The 16408-nt window shown below is 39.6% G+C and overlaps 1 long non-coding RNA gene across 2 annotated transcripts in view; it reads right to left on the bottom strand.

The window, feature by feature from the left end:
* Positions 1–16059, bottom strand: part of LOC113478387 — a 23035-nt gene extending 6976 nt beyond the window's left edge. For both annotated transcript variants that reach the window (XR_003398051.1, XR_003398052.1), the window contains exon 1: positions 15929–16059. This is a non-coding gene — a long non-coding RNA (uncharacterized LOC113478387). The remainder of the gene's footprint in view (positions 1–15928) is intronic.
* Positions 16060–16408: the final 349 nt, after the last annotated feature.

Here is a 16408-nt window from a genome sequence, read left to right as displayed (position 1 = left end):
GGGGGGGGGGCAGGGAATAAAGCTAGGTAGGGATCAAAGATAAACAGTGAAAATAAAGATAAACATGTTTCAAAATAAAGATAAAACCTTGAAATCCTACATGACCGTGTATATTGATAATGGCAGTAAGCAGGACACAGGCCAGAGCAGGAATGTATAGAGAGATTACCACTTCCCAGGTAGAAGCAAAACCTAAAGATCTTAATGTTTTTACAAGGAAGTGCTAGACAATCTCCATCCCAGACTTCTTGAAGAACTGCCATGTGAAGTTACAGATTCCAGGAGTAAACAGTGAAAATAATTTGGAGGTAGTATCACATGAGAGTTGCAAATATTGCATCTGTATTTAAGAAGCAAAGGAAAACATGACAATCAGCTGTGGATCTGTTAACCCAGCCTTGATAACATGTGAAGTTTAAAGGTATATACTTTTGTAAAAGCAAAGATACAAAGTTTAGTATGAAAAATGAGATATAATTCAACACAGATCTGTAAAAGACTGGTTCTCTACTAACCAGGTATTTGTCTTAGATCTACTTTATTACCTATATTTAGAAGAACCAATTTTCTTATCTGTCAGTACTTCAGAGAAGCACTTCATATGGGGAGTTAGTTAAAATGGAGATGATAATACTATTGTAGGATGGGACACAGCAAGACAGGGAAGAGACAAAATGGAAAGCATTAGGCTAAAGAAAGGTTGAAAATTATTTCATTTAATAACCTTTGAAATAAATAGTGGAGAAGGAGGAAAGAAAAAGAGTGCTAATGGCAGAGCGTTGGGAAGATAGCAGTTTGTCTTCAACTTCTAGTTGCTAGATTGTTTTAAATTTGATAGAGTTGCTCAATATCACACAACCCTTTAAGAACCAAGTCAGGAATAAAAACCAGCAAAAACTTAACACAATTTTCTGTCCCTTTTAAGTGATCTTAATAGACAGATTTTTAACAGCATGTAGACACCTAACTTCCACACCCTCAAAACACAAATTCTAACCTTTTACAAAGCAGCTGTGGGGCCAAGACTCCCATTTACTCTATGGAAGTAAACATTTAAAAGACTACAAATATGCCTTACAGGTCACTAGTTATTAGGAGGTCGAAATATTACCTATATTTTTCATGTATTGAATCTAAACACATGGGAGCCTGAAGGCCAGTGTTCCTAGACACTACAGTGAAATAAGTTCAGTAAAAATCCTGCCCCTAGAAATGAAATAGAAGTCAGTGTTTCTGAAGTCCTCCCCAGATTCAATTGTATAGGCAGTGTTAAATTACATAACTAAAGGGTTTTGTTCAACAGCTGATATTCCTGATTTAAACAGCATCACAAAATAAGGTTTTAGTATTAATAGCAATTACTGTTTTTCTGAAACGATAATGTGTTAAAACACACACACACACACACACACAAACCAAACTAGCATTTTGAAGTGCCATGAGAAGAGATTACATCATTACTACAGACCGTCTGCTAGGAAGAACATGGAGCAACAGATGATGAGCCAAAATCACTTCTGGCATAAAGCTAAAGAGTTCCACTGAAATTTATCCCAACGTTCCTGTATGTTACAGATTAATAAGATGGCACACATTACAGACTAGTAGAGGTGAAACAAGGTTAAAACCACAAAGATTGATGTAGTGTACTCATTTAAAGCAATTTATTCTTTTCACTACAAGTATCTTTATAGATGCTAAAAACCAAGACTGTGACAGCTACTCACATAAGTCAATACCCTGAAAAAGTAGGATATTTCTGCAGAGATAAGAAAGAACATATGGTCCTTATTGCCAGCTAAGGGTCCCTTTTAAAACAATTTTCCTCAATCTGATTTGCTTTACAATTACACTAAATCCTGCCACGATTGCTCCCATAGAGCACTTAGAGAATTTGGCTTCCCTTGAAGATGTATTTTTCCTTCCCTTAGTTACTGCCTTTATTATTGATTTTTAGATAATCCCTGCAGTTACTAGAAAAAGGTTTTGGCAAGTTTCCCTAGAGGCCTGCAGATGCTTATTACCCTTATCAATAGAGCATCCTTTCACCTCCTTAGCTACCGTCCTCAGTTACTAACTGTTTGACTATGCATATATTCTGTTCAGGGACCAGCAGGGAGAACATTTAATATCCCCTCGCTAACAAACAAGAAAGGCAACAGCTGCTGGCCTCAGCAGAGGGTCTGCTCAGGGAACCCATCCCAGAGAGAAGTCTGCTTGGACCCAGCTGCAGAGAAGTAGGCAATTTCCCCCTTCCCATGGCAAAATAGGCTATGAGAAATTTGGCCTATTTTGTCCTCTCCTTACTGGAAGGAAATTCTACTCTTTGAAAATCCCTTTTAACCAACGCAGAAGAATTGTAATCAAAAAAGTACTTTCATTAACATTTCTGACACAGAGATATCATATCAGAAAAGGGGGGGTTCTTTTGTCAGAGAAATAACAGACTAACTATTTTGTTAACAAATAGAAATCACACCCCTGGAGACAGGGCTGCTAGCATGTAAACTGCTTGCTGAAAACTAATTGATTGGCAAAAGCCTAAAGCAACTTTTTTGAGCTATTACTGTAAAATTCAAAACTAATACCTGGCTAGGGCTGACAGGCTTTATGAGACTTGGTCAAGCCTGCTGCTGCAGCAATGGGGGTAGCCAGAGGGGCTTATTTACTACAAGGGGGTCATTACATGACTGTCACTGACAATTTTATTAGGTGAACAGCCACTATGTTTAAATTACATTTTAGTGTTTGGTGGGATCTGGGGGGTGTGTGTGTGGTTTTGGTTGTTTGTTGGGTTTTTTTTATTATTATTTTTGTTGTTGTTGTTTGGGTTTTGGGTGGCTCTTTTTGGGTGGTGGTTTTTGGGGATTTATTTTGCTTCAATTGAGAAAAACGTGAACTGTAGATTTTTTAATTTTTTGTTAAAAGAAGAACTGGATTATAGTCCCCAAATTTTCCTCCAAGTGAATACCAAATCTCAGAAATCACAAAGCAAATACAAGGATGCCAAGGCCGATTAACGTAATTCAAATATTTTTCCTATTTTTTTTGGATTGGTAGTCCTGTTCAGATGGGGCATTTACACTTCAGAAGGAAGACAGGGAGAGAGAGACTGAAAGGGTACAGACCTCCTTTGACGAAAAGAGTTGTGTCTTATCTCCAAAACTGGGTTTTAGGCTCCTTTAAAAGGAGCTGTGCTCTCCCTAGTCTCCAGTTGCTCCAGCCACCACTCAGGAAAAGGGACAGAAATGCTCAGGGTAAAAAGCTTCTTCCCTCCCTCCAACCCAAGCAATCAGGAGATGAGATGACAAACTCAAACTGGCCCAAAGCCAGCCCCCTAAAAGGAAGCCAGAAGTGTTTAAGGTAGATCGCTGGTGCTGGGATCTGGCTGCTGCCCTTCTCTCCCCGACAGCAGTCGCTGCAATCCCAGGGCTGGGGAAACTGCTCCACACTGCAGGGAAAAGGGAGTGTCGGGCTGTTCTCACATGGGGCGGATCTCACTATCAGTAATTTCGCTGGCTCTGGTCTTGTCCCAGCTTGCTCTGGTTCAGCAGGGTTGCTATAGAGCTGGATTGGAGTTGAGCAAATACCCTTGCAATTCAGAGCTCCTGTTTTTGTTCCAAGATGAGGAATACTGCTAGTTTTTCCCTAGATGAGTACAGTGAAGCATGGGCTGCTATCTGGTAACTAGTGATTAGAGTTGAGTGCAATGGAAAAGGGAAACCTTTCGTTTGACACATAAAATGATTGATTTACATCCATTACATAGGTGCTAGAACTACCGGGTGCCAGTCACATGCCCAACAGGTTTTGCCCCTTTACTGCCACAGTAGCCCAATATATGACAAATTTTCACATTACTTAATTGTTACCACAATTGCAGATAGTTACCTGGCAATAGCATATGCAAGCAACCAAGGGCTGAGCAGAAAAACCCAAACTAGCTGGTCACCCAGAAACTGTCGCCAGGAATTGAGCCAGCTGACAAGATCAGTGGAATTCCTACTGCTGCTTCTCTGTGGATTCACACGAAAAAGGGAAAAACACGAAAAAACAAACAACCCAAACCAAAGCCAAAAACCAGAAAACCAAACAGTCCAGGAGATCAAACAGGCATTCCACCCCCACAGTCTTTGTGAAATCACAGAAATTTTTAAGCATTTGACAAGAGGTTGAAACAACAAAATAATCACTGGTGCATGGAGATGTTTTTGACTAAATCCAGTAGAGTTTTGTTTTAAGATATAAACCTCTGGTACTCCAGGGCTGACAGATTTAACTCTTGCAGCACAAGAGGTTTCACTATAACATGATACCAATACGATAAGAGTGAAACCTGATCACAGTGTGACTTTCATACATTAGTATGTGAATCCTATTCGTACTACATACTCTAACTTTAAACACCAATAGTTAAAGTGACAATTCATTTCTATAGCATATCTGTTAAAAGAGTCTCAGATTAGAAGAGGCTCTCGGTTTATTTATAGGCAAAACAGCTGTTTTCTGCATTCCATGATCTAGGCTGAGGTCTGCTCCAACTGCATGTACCACGACAGCCTGGGTACAGAGTTACCTTCTGTGGAAGTGAAATGTGGAGCTCCTTTCCAAAGTAGTGAACAGTGCCTTCTTCCATTGCATGCTGACACCTCCTATGGAACATAGCTTTACTGGTGATTTTCTTTAATCACAAGAAAAGGTAATTTTTGATGGTGGTGGCAGACTAACCCAGGTCTGGAAGTTGGGTTGGTTCATTTTAGAAAACAAAGAGAGACCTTTCACAGCTGCTTTCCTCTTAATTTCCCTCCTGAAATGCTCCTTAAATATATAACAAACAAAAGCAAACAATAGCCTCCAGTCAAATTAGCCCATTCATCTAGATAAGATGTGTTCTCATCTACACACTGATCACCCATGAACCCAAACGCAGTAATTTCCTAGACGCAGCACATCCACCCCCCAACCCCACCCCACCCCCTCCGCTGTGCATCTGCCACTTTGTAACTGAAGTAGGTTACTTTTGTTAGTTAACATTGAGTACATGAATGTGTATTAGTACAGACAGGCAAAAAGCCCACATATTGTTGCATATACAAGTCTCTCCTTTGTAAAGATCCACAAGTGACTAGGACGCTTTTTCATGTTACCTGCATTTCTCCTCAAGCAATAGTATTCATTGCTACTAGAAGCTTCCAGCTCTATCAAACCATTTATTCTTGTATGGATTCACACTCTTAATCATAGCATTGAAATAGTCTACACTTCAGCCCTCATATTTTTAAGTTCATGTCCTTTTAGAGAAGTTTTGCATCATTTATTTAGATTCATTATTGCTTTTCTATCTTAAAAGCCACTTAATTTAATATAGTTAGCTCTTTCTTATTTTTTAAAATATATATATAAATGGGGATGTGTGTCTTGTTCTGACATCATTATTAACATTTTGCCAAGCAGCAGCCAATATCTGCAGTCTTGCCAGTCTCAAGCTGGAGGAGAAATGAATGACATACTCTAGATTGCTTTGCTTTATATGCATGCAGACTACAGAAAGTCAAATAAACATAAGCAATTTCTTCTCACAGGAAATCTAGTCTAGTATCTGTGCCTCATTCCCAAAGGCCAAATGTAAGTCAAGAAAATACTCCAAAAATCAAGACAGAGCAAGACTTCCACTACTTAGTTTCAGACCAAACCTCTACAGTCATGAACAATCCCAAATGAATTGTCAGTACAATACATCTTCCCAAAACAGAACATTTACACACAGATTAAGTAAAACAATGTGATAGACTGGTTGCTGGCCATTGTAATTTGGCCTCTCCAAATGCATTTGGCAATATTTGTCAATCCAGTTAAATCTGCTCTGTAGTTTACATGGGCAAACAAAACTCATACAAACGAAGCACAAAATGACACATGTACACATTCAGGTATTAACACCAATTTCAATGAGCAGTTTAATCAAACTAGGCAAGTTTAAGCCCAGACAAGCTCTGCAGCATATTTCTACTGAACACGTGTTAAGAAAAGACTGGGGGGCAAACCCACTAAGTTTTCACTCTTTTTTTTCTCCCCTTCATACTCATGCTGCTGCTCAGATGGCGTGCACGTTTTGTGTGCTGAGCCATTCGGATATTGCAAAGTAGCTGCTGAATGGGTTTGCTGGAGGCATTTTCTTACGAGATGTACTATCTTCCTACATGAAACCAGCACAGCCTTCGCTACTACTCACAGCCGCCTTCTTGCTCTGACAGCCAACAGGTGCTTAAACTACTGGCTGGGCTAAGCCTGGGAACTGTAGACTGAAGCAGTCCCAGGCTGGCTCCAGAACTGATACAGCGGGCAAATGACCCACAGCCAATTTTCCACAGCCCTCCCCTTATGTTCTGAGCGTAACTCTGCTCTGCTGAGCATAACCCCTGCAAAGCGTAGGATGTGGCCCCAAGGTTTGTAAACCTCGCTCTAATCACACATAGTATATCCAAACAGGAGCTCCGTATATTTTTTTGCTTCTCTTTGCTTTCTCAAAAGCTGTAACCAACTACTTGGCTCTTTTTTCATGCAAGGCTGCCAGCTTCTATAAACGGGCTCAAAACCTGGCAATCAGTATGCAGACTTCTGGTTGCCATCTCCCTGCTTTGCTGTCTATTTTTGTAGACACTTATTTCAAATGCTTGCAAGCCAAGGGTATTTTCCTTTGGTTAACTATTCCATCTTAAACAGTGTATAAGATACAATCTTTTCTGAAGGAATTTAACTATCCCTCAGGTGATTTGTACTATGTGAAAGACTTAAAAACAGTTTTTCTCTCTGTCATTGACAGATTTACAAGTCAGTATTCTGCACACTAAAATCATGCTAATTTATTCAGTTCTCTTATCTTCCTCCTTTCACTCTCTCAGCTGATACAAGGCATGCCAAGTTCACAGTGCTGCCCCTAATGCTGTACTGCTGTTTGCTTACTCTTCCAAAGGGAACATTCTCTACGTCTATTTAGTAAGATGGCTTTTAAAAATAGAACACAAAATCCAGTGCTGAGTTCAGGATAATTATGGGAGATACAGCAGGTGCAAGTATTCTCTTACACAGCATTTTCTGATGATACGACAAAGAAAAACCTTTACTTGCAAAGGACTTAAAGGGTCTTTTCAGGGTAATTCTGTTGTACAGCTTTTGAGAATTATAGTAAACAGCCAAGCTAGTAAGTGGAAGTGCAATTTTGGAGTGATGTTCAGCTGGCTTGAGAAGCCAGCCAGCATTTTTCACTCCAAAATCCACCAGGCTCCTGTAAGATGAACACCCAGGATTTGCATCACAGAGCACCTGGCCCAGACTCAGAGCATTTAGGCTCCTAATTTCTCCCAGGTCTATGAGTCAGGACCTTAATATCTTTGCTGAAGCAAGTGCTATGCCTTTGCTACAGGCTCTTCAAAGGATACTGCTATAGTCACTGCCTGAAGGGAGACAGCCAGCCAGCAGCAATGCCATAAACTTTTTTTTTAATATGACATAGTATAGGAGGGACTAAGAGTTCCCATGATGGATCTATCATTCAAAGGGAAACTATCACCATTTCACAACAGCACCCGAAGTGTGTAAATTCATCTTAGTGTTTCCAGATATGGCAACCAAAATTCCTTTCACCCTGTGAGTACTACAAAACGTTTTGGATTTAGTTTCAACGGGCTAAATTATACCAGACAAGACTGAGCTTTCTGAAGGGGGTCAAGAAGGTGTGTCTGTGCCTCCTTAGTTGCACGTCATCCCCAGACTTCCCACTTGCATCCATTTCTTGTTGTCACAGAATTCCCAATTGAAGACAGAGAATTTAAAGACAGCCGCAGTTAAACAGGTGGAAATAAATTCAGAGATAACATAGCTCAATTTAATCTGTGATTCACTGAAATTTGGATTTGGAACGAGACACATAGCCTTACATGTACACATAGCCCTGTATTTTGATTGTGTGATGATTCCAGAAATAAGCTCATGGTGTTTATACTCTAAAATATTATGGAATAGCTTTGCTGGATGAGAAATATGTTATTGCTTAATTTGGATTTTTTTCCCCCCTCTTGTCTAATAACACTGAATACAGAAGAGTTATTTGGCAATAAGCTTTTAATTGTCCAGCACAAGAATTTTTCTGTATTATTGAATTCAATACATTAATGCGGTAGTTGGTTGATCTTATTGAACCTATTTCAAATCTGACCAAAGTCAGTCTAAACATTTATCTACTTTGCAGTTAGTTTTACACATCCACTGGATTGTTCTGTTCAACAGCAAAAGCACTGGGGAACTTGTTTCGTCTACACAGAAGCAGACACAAACTTTGGACATAAATAGGGATTTGGACATAAATAGGGATACAACCTCCTCTTTCAATGAAAAGAAAGGATCCAATTTTATATTGAAGTGCTGTCCATTTGATAGGCATGCAAGTTCCATCAGTAGCAAGTGCACAAACTGGGAACCCTCTCTGTTTCAATCCTGACAGGCTTTCTGACATATCCACCATCTTTGATCAGATACCTCTGCAACTCATTATTTCCAGTGTTGCAAAGCTGTAGCTCATCAAGGCATGCTTAAAACTCTCCACTTCAAAGGGGTGCTCTCCTGACTGGTAACTCTCCGTGCCATTTATCTTTCTCAGACAGGAAGCACTCAGTCTTTGCTATAGCAAGATCTAATCCAGCCCTTTTAACCCAGTCTTTGTGCTGGCTGTACCACTCACCTGATATCCCTTCTCCAGGGAGCTAGTTCAGGAAGCTAAACGGTCAGAAACAAGTCCCACAAGAACTTTTCTGCCAGTTAGCTCACTAAACTGTCCCACTCTTCTTCCAGAATGTGGGGGATGAGCCCTCTCAGGCACAGTTAGCCATCCACATATCCATATATACTATAAAGCAAAATTTAATCTCGAGGTGGAAGCACACATATCTCAGACCACCCTTCAGAAGGTCATCTACACCTTCAAAAGACAATAAACTAGATAAAGTCACCTTATGCATCCTCTCACGTGCATCCTACTTTCATCCTGTCTTGGCGTGCACTACAAAGAACACTAGTGCTGAAAATATTTGAGTGTTCTTCATAGGTGCTATTGAATTTATGCTGTTCAATGGACTCACAGATCGCAATAAGCACCAAAAGGCTTCTGGTTAAAAAAAGAAACCTGGGAAAGGGAAAATGACTGCCTAATGACATGTAAAAGGTTTTTACCATAAAATAATAAAAGGTGTCACTTTCAAATAACAGTAGAACTTCAGAATATAGTCTAAATGCTATAAAAAAAATGAGAAAGAAAAAAATAGTTTTCCTAAGTGTTGACAGTGAATGCAAGTCATTCACACAGCTTTTCCCTCTAAATTCTTACAGTTTTATTTTCAAAGACCTCAAACACCTTCTTGCTTCAACATTTTAGGAACAGGCATCTCATCTATTACAGCACAATAAACCACCCAATCTAAATCAAGCTCAGCTCCATTTAGTTTACTATCAGGTATGACCATGCTGCAAGCTAAGAATTTATAAGAAAGTTTTGGAAGCAAGACAACACCATTTTGCAAACAATTATTAAATACAACCTAATTACGTAATTGGTTCCACAGTTTTCTGGAATGCAATCTGCCTTCCTAGTTTGGTGTCCCGTCCCGTCCCCCCCCCCCAAACTGTATCAAGTACTAGGAAGTTCTTAGTGTCATCTTTCAAGCTAACCAAAATGCACCAAAATGGTCTCAAACTACAGACTTATTTTCTTTAATGACAGAATTATTTAGGCGCATCCGTGATTTTCTGATTCCTCGTGCTTAAAATATTCAACTCTGAATTCAAGAAGTTTTAGAGGTGCTGTACTTACTAATGCTGACACAGAGGCAAAAAGCCAAAGCTGCCTCCTCTAGACTTCAGAAGGTCAAACAAGAATAAATGCAGCCAAGAATTAGCCCAGAAATTTGGAACTAGAAGATGTGCAATCAAATATTATCCTTATTATAGTAATTATAAGAAAAACTCCCATCAAATGTCTTCAGTGGGTACAGGGGGTCCATCGTTCCTCCAAATCCAGCATGTGTCAGGCACTAAACACTCAAGTTTCCAGTGCTGCAAAATACTGGATCTCAAATCCAGCTAGGCAAATTACTAACTCCTTTTGCAGGATGGCTCTGCTTAACGTTGGCAGCCAGCATGCCTGGAGTATCAGACATTTCTCACTCTTTCATTTCCTTATTTGACCTGGCTGACCCCAATTGTGATACAGTGAAACACATCTTGTTCCCAGGCACTCCAGTTCTACCCAATCCTTACTCTCCCAGATGTCCCTGCTGAGGCTGGAGGATTTATTTAGAGGCACAAGAGTTCAAAGAGGTTTTTCACCTTCCTAATAAAGAGGGATTGACTGTAACCTGCAGGTAATCTCTGATCAACAAGACAATTCTGCTAAAGTTCCTGACCTGCTTCACAGACGACTCATGCTGGGAACTTGGTTGATCATTTTGTTCGCAACCTGAAAAGTTTGTACAATTATCAGTTCTACTCAGCTATTAAAACAGCCAATGGACAGAACCAACCCCAAGACTGTATCAGAATCCAGTTTCAGAATTCACAATTGTTACTGTTAGTCCATCAACAACTAATACAGAATATGAATTTAACGTGCATGCTATTGAAATAACCTGTTAGGCATTAGTACACAGGCAGTAATTAGTGGCTTAAGTGATATTTTCTCCTTCTAACACATCTAGTGGAAGCTTGAAATAATTTTGCTAGCTAGACAGAGCCCTCTTTTGTTTTTAAAAACAGCAGTGAAAGAAAAATACTTTGATTCCTCAGCACCAAGTGCTTAAGGTTGTTTACAAATAATTGATAAAGCCTAACAGCCCAGTGCAGTACCTTTCTATTATTTCCAAGCAGTTAATGCCAACGCTTTCAGAAGCAGCTTGGTTTGGGTACATTTTTTTCATCCAGCTTTTACAATCCATTGTTATTACTTGTTCTAGACACTTAAATAGAAGTGACATGTATGTAAAAAAGATTAGCCATGTAAAGTTAGGTGTTCAAAATGAGGGGATCCCTCTGAAATTTTGGATGTAAAGGACCAGTGTATGCTCACAGAGCTATTTAATATTCTTACTGTTGGATTTTCAAAATGCTGTTATTCTGCTCCTCTATTCTATAGTGCCTACTATACCATAAAGACTCAAAATAGCACCTGTTTTGGGAAATATTTTATACAGTCAGTGGTTATTTCAACTATTCAAAAGTCCTTTAAAGACTATCCAAATGCAACTTTGCTTTAAAACAACAAAAAAAAGTTTTTCAGAAGTGCTTCAGTTGACAACAGGAGAGTGATGTCCCCCTAAAGGGGATTCAGCCTTTCAGCAGATGGTGTTCAGTTGAAACAGCTGGAAGGACAACATATGCAATGATCTTTACTTTGTTGCCTTTCTTCTTACAAAACATTGGTCCCATCTAAAAGGGAACAGTCAGATTTGCACAACAGGCTTAATACCTCACATTAAACTAGGATAAATTATACTGCCTGCCAAGCAGCCACAGACAAAGGAAGTTTGTGCAATGGGTATCACCAAACAAAACCAAAAGGGTGTGCTGTCAAATTGCTGCCCTTGGTGAAGAAGAGAACAGTGTGGATGGATCCCCAAATTCACTCTCAGCAGAGGCCTGGTACAAGACACAACAAAGGATCCTGAGGTTTGAGGGGCTTTGGATCAATCCTGTGTGATTCTGATTTATGGAATTGGACCATGGCTTCAGTTAAACACCAGTGCCAGGTAAATGCTCCCAGGTTTCAGGCCACATGGTGACTCCTCACCTGCAACAAGCTCTGCAAGAGACAGTAAAGGACTTATCTGCTTCCACAGCCACGTGATGTTAGAGGGGGAATGCCTGTGCCTGCATAGATATCCAATAGCCTATCCTAGCACTCGGTTAAAAAGCAAACATACTGTACTACTTCTGCTGTTTAGAAACCAAATAACAACATTCATGCAGCCTAAACCAGAGCAACATCTGTAATTTGAGGCATTTCAAGGCAATGGATTTATTGCCAGATTCAAAGGCACTGAGATGCAAAGGCACTAGGTGGCCAGGAGCCGGAGCCAAGCATCCCTGTCACTCCAGAGCACAGCACCATGGCTGGAGGAAATCTATGCAGGACAGCCCATCCCTCTATGCCAGAGCTGCTACAAGTGAGGGAAGAATTTTCTTTGCTAGGGTGGTCCAGGGGAGTGAGGGGATAACTCAAAAGCAGAGAGATAAAATAACTTTTGACTTGACAACCCAGTACAGCAGTCAAACCAACATCATAACCAATACCCTATACTGCTGCAGCATCTGCTTGTGACAAGAAGATGTATATTTCAAACTATGACAAGCAATATTTGCATGATGCTTTCCAAATTAAAAAACAAACAAACCAAAACCAAACCCAAGAGAGACCAAATGAGTTGTCCCTGATGAGGAAAATAAGTCTTTCAAAGATAGGCATTTCAAGGCCTGCATTCTCACATCCCCCCTCAGGTTGCTGGAATACATGTCCCGCTGTATCAAAGTGTATCATTGAGACACTGTAGCAGGATGTCTGGTGTGTGAACCACAGACTCAGAGAGAGGGGAGGTACAGCAGGCAGAAAATGAAGCATAAAGAAAGCAACTAATATATATGCCTGTCAGCAGGTTTAATGCAGAAAGACTTGAGAATGTTAGGAACAGCTAAACTTGATGATACAGAATTACTGCAATTATATGAAAATATGGGCAATCTGCCATCGGTGTAAATCTCCAGATTCAGATTTTTCTTTACCAGAGTAAAGCCTGTTTAACAGTTATTAATGAACAAAAAAAATTTCAAGGCTTCCTCCTCTCAATTGTTGCTTTAACAGTGGTAGACAAACATCCATTTCATCTATGTGGCTTGCAAATATATTTTCTCCAGATGCTCTGCTTATTTTCTGAATAACAAGAACAAACAGAAAGGACTACATTTTTAAGGATGAATAAATAAGCCACTATTATTATCACACAGTGTTCTTATATCCCACTGATGAGGGTAAAAGCCAAATAATTTCCATGGAGGAGACAGCACTTACGATAAACATAATTTTTATAGTAGTGATGGAGAAAATCAGTAGATTTCAGAGTACATAATGTAAGGTAATTTTAAAATCTGTTTTAAAAAGGGGTGATGAATGCAGATATTTGTATTGCAAGCCCCTCCACACTAGCAGCAAGTCACTCCACTCAAAAAAGCAGATCCCCCTTCCCTATCTCATCCTCACCGTACTTTCACATACTTGCTCAAAGGCCACTAACCTTTCCACTGCATGTAGAGTTGCAAGTGAAAGACATTTGTCTTATCTGTTTGAGGTTCACAGTTAAATTCAAAGAAGGATTTTCGGAATCATTTGTTTGTGAAACCACTTGAAAGGGATATTCCCATTTGCTTTCAGATTTAACCAGGGATTTGACTGGAGCAAAGGGGATTTTCAAAGACTGTTGCCACTGTGGAAGAACACGAACTGGCTATCACTCTGCAGTTCAAATGCTACAAAGCCAAGCAATAAAAACAGGAGCAGTGTATCTACAGGAAGAGCTGGAGGCCAGGTGCAACTAAAACTACTTCTAACCCACCCATTGCACTCATGATTGCACCTTTCACAGAAGGTCCTGTGGAACAAGGAAGAAAACAGCAGAGAAAAACAGATACCAAGAAAATAAAGACATAGAAATATATTGTTGCTCTTTCAACATGCCTAAAAAAATGTACCTCACCCCCACTGCACCTCTTCCTACCAAAGTCACAAATCTTTTACCTTCACAAAGATTAATTGTGCAGCACAGCTAGAGAGTCTGAACTTGCAGCATCCTCACATCCAGGGGTTTCTATGCTTACCACTGAACTATGCAATAGGCTGCTTGTCCTACCCCTCTTCCCAAGCATTCTGAAGGTAGCAAAGATTTGTGCAAACTCCTACAATAAACACAACTGTCTCCTAACAGGCTTGGTAAATTACAGATTGGTAGAATGGTAGACAGCAACAAAAGTAACAGTTATGGAAAAATGTCCGGAAAAATACATCTTAATTGCTACAGAAAAAGGTGGTTGATTTTTTTTTTTTTTTTTTTTTAATAATTCAAAAATTCAAGCAACTCTGAACTAATTTCAAGTTTTCTCACCAGCAATGTCTGTTACAATTCTATTAATGATAGCTGCAAATGTTTGGGGAACAGAATTTCCATGAATGGGTAACTCACCAAGGAACAACCAGAAGTACAATGAAAGTACGGGGTCTGTCTTTAAAGATCTCTTCAAATAGAGACAGCAGTTAATTTAAAAAAAAACCTCCAACATCCCTCACTGGAATAGGCATTGCTCCCTGGAAACAGAAACAGGGCTCACTGTGGGCAGCAAGACCCTATTGCTGCCAGCTGCAGGGTTTTGCAGCTACTGGCAGAGCAAGGATGACTGCTTTGCAGGGAGAAAACAGGGCTGGGACACTGCAGTCCCCAAGTCTGGGACAGCAAGATAATTCACGGCTCCACCATATCCAGTGACAGGGAAAAATCACATGGGCAGTGTCAGACCCCTGGACAAAGCCCTCCCCAGGCATATCCTGCTACTTGGGAACCAGACCACCCTGTGTTTATGGCTGCAGTCAAGGAGGCTGTGGGGACAGAGGAGGCAAAAGGGACTAGAGATGGAATGAGACAGAACTAGCAAAGACCGACCCAGACAAAAGAAAAGCAAGGAAAAAGAAAACTTGTCAGGAATAACAGGTGAAAGAGCAAAACCAAGAGTGCCCACGATAAAGCAAGGAACTGAGGAGAGAGGGGAAGAAACATGAGAATGTGTGAATATGCAGACTCTGGAAAAAACTAGAGCACCACAAAAGGAAATAGTAGTTCAGAGAACAGAGGAAGAGCAGACACAGAGAGGTCATGTTTTTGTTCAAATTGCACTGAAAGTTTGGTTTTCTACAATGACCTTGACTGTTGGTTGGTTTAGTTGCACTAGCAAAACAAAAACAAAGCAGGAAATTCCACAGTTGTCTGAATCAAAAAACAAGCGTACAGAAGAAAAGGGAAATGACAGAGACTTGAATGATTCTGGCAGAAATTAAAATGGAAAAATTGAGTCCAACTGACATCTTCCTTTTTAGAAGCAATAATTTTCTTTTAAAATTCTCTTTGAGAGATTTTTCTTATTGGTACTTTCTTTCAGTTGCTTGTTGGGAGATTCACATTTATATACTTGATCATAACGCTAGGGCTTTTTATCACTTAAAATAGTTGTTAATACTGTAATAGTAGTTATTGCAGTATTTGGTAACTTAAAACTTCAAAAACTCAGTGAACTCAATCCCCACAGAATGCATGACAGAATATGTCAACCAGAATTAACTTAGAACCAGGCAACACTGACTTATTTAAAAAGTTTTGCACAGGGCATGGTACACACACACACAGGCAAACAGCATGGTGTATACTTTCAAATATATTTGACTGTACAAGTACATAAACCACCAATAACATTACAATGTTATTTTCCCCCTTATTCTGATTCAAAGACAGAAGTCAATAATATTGTCCTGGAGGTTTTGCGAACACAAAACCCAAGAAAGTAAATGTTTTGAGTTTCTCAACATCAAAAATCATAGTTTGTCTTTAACAGACAGATATAGAGAACAACATTTTATGTGTGTATGCGTGTATGTAGGCATTGTCTATGCTTAAAACACCCAGTCCTAACTATTCAAAAAGGAATTGTTTCATAAAACCTGAACTACAGCGTTATCTCTCTCAACTGCTAGCACTGTTTTTTATATATGCCACAGTTTTCACAATTTAATTGTGATCATACTGGTCATAATGTGCTAGCAAATGCACAGAAAAGCATCATAAATAATTACCTCTTAATAATGAGGCCTCTTCCCACCACCAACTGTTGATGTTTCCTTGAGGACTGGGCAGATGGAAGCTGAATTCTGTTGTGTAACATTCAAAGCTGCATTTTTTGCACATACTGACTTCCAAGAGAAACAATGGGCCTAAAACAGAGCATAAAACATGGAGAGCACGGAAGAATCAATACCTGTGCAGAACAGTTGGTTGATTAACAAGCAATATTACTGCATAATTCTTGATGACTGGCAAGAGACAAAATATGACAGTGAAAGCATCCTGTACTCTTTCTTTGGTGTGTAAACTCTCCAGTACTTTAAGCCAATCCCTGAAGAAAAATATGAACCATGGATCTCTGCTCAAGTGCATACATCTGTCTTAACACTATTATCTTAGGGTTGGCCTCACATACAGTAAGTCAAAAAATTGTTATGTGTGAGTTCCACAAGAAATACGTTTCATTTTTTAAGTTTGCATGATGATAAGTC

This window comes from Athene cunicularia, assembly GCF_003259725.1.
Source record: "Athene cunicularia isolate RWA chromosome 3 unlocalized genomic scaffold, athCun1 chr3_part1, whole genome shotgun sequence".
NCBI lineage: Eukaryota > Metazoa > Chordata > Aves > Strigiformes > Strigidae > Athene > Athene cunicularia.
The sequence above is the reverse complement of the archived record's forward strand: the minus strand, read 5'-3'. Positions and strand labels throughout refer to the sequence as shown.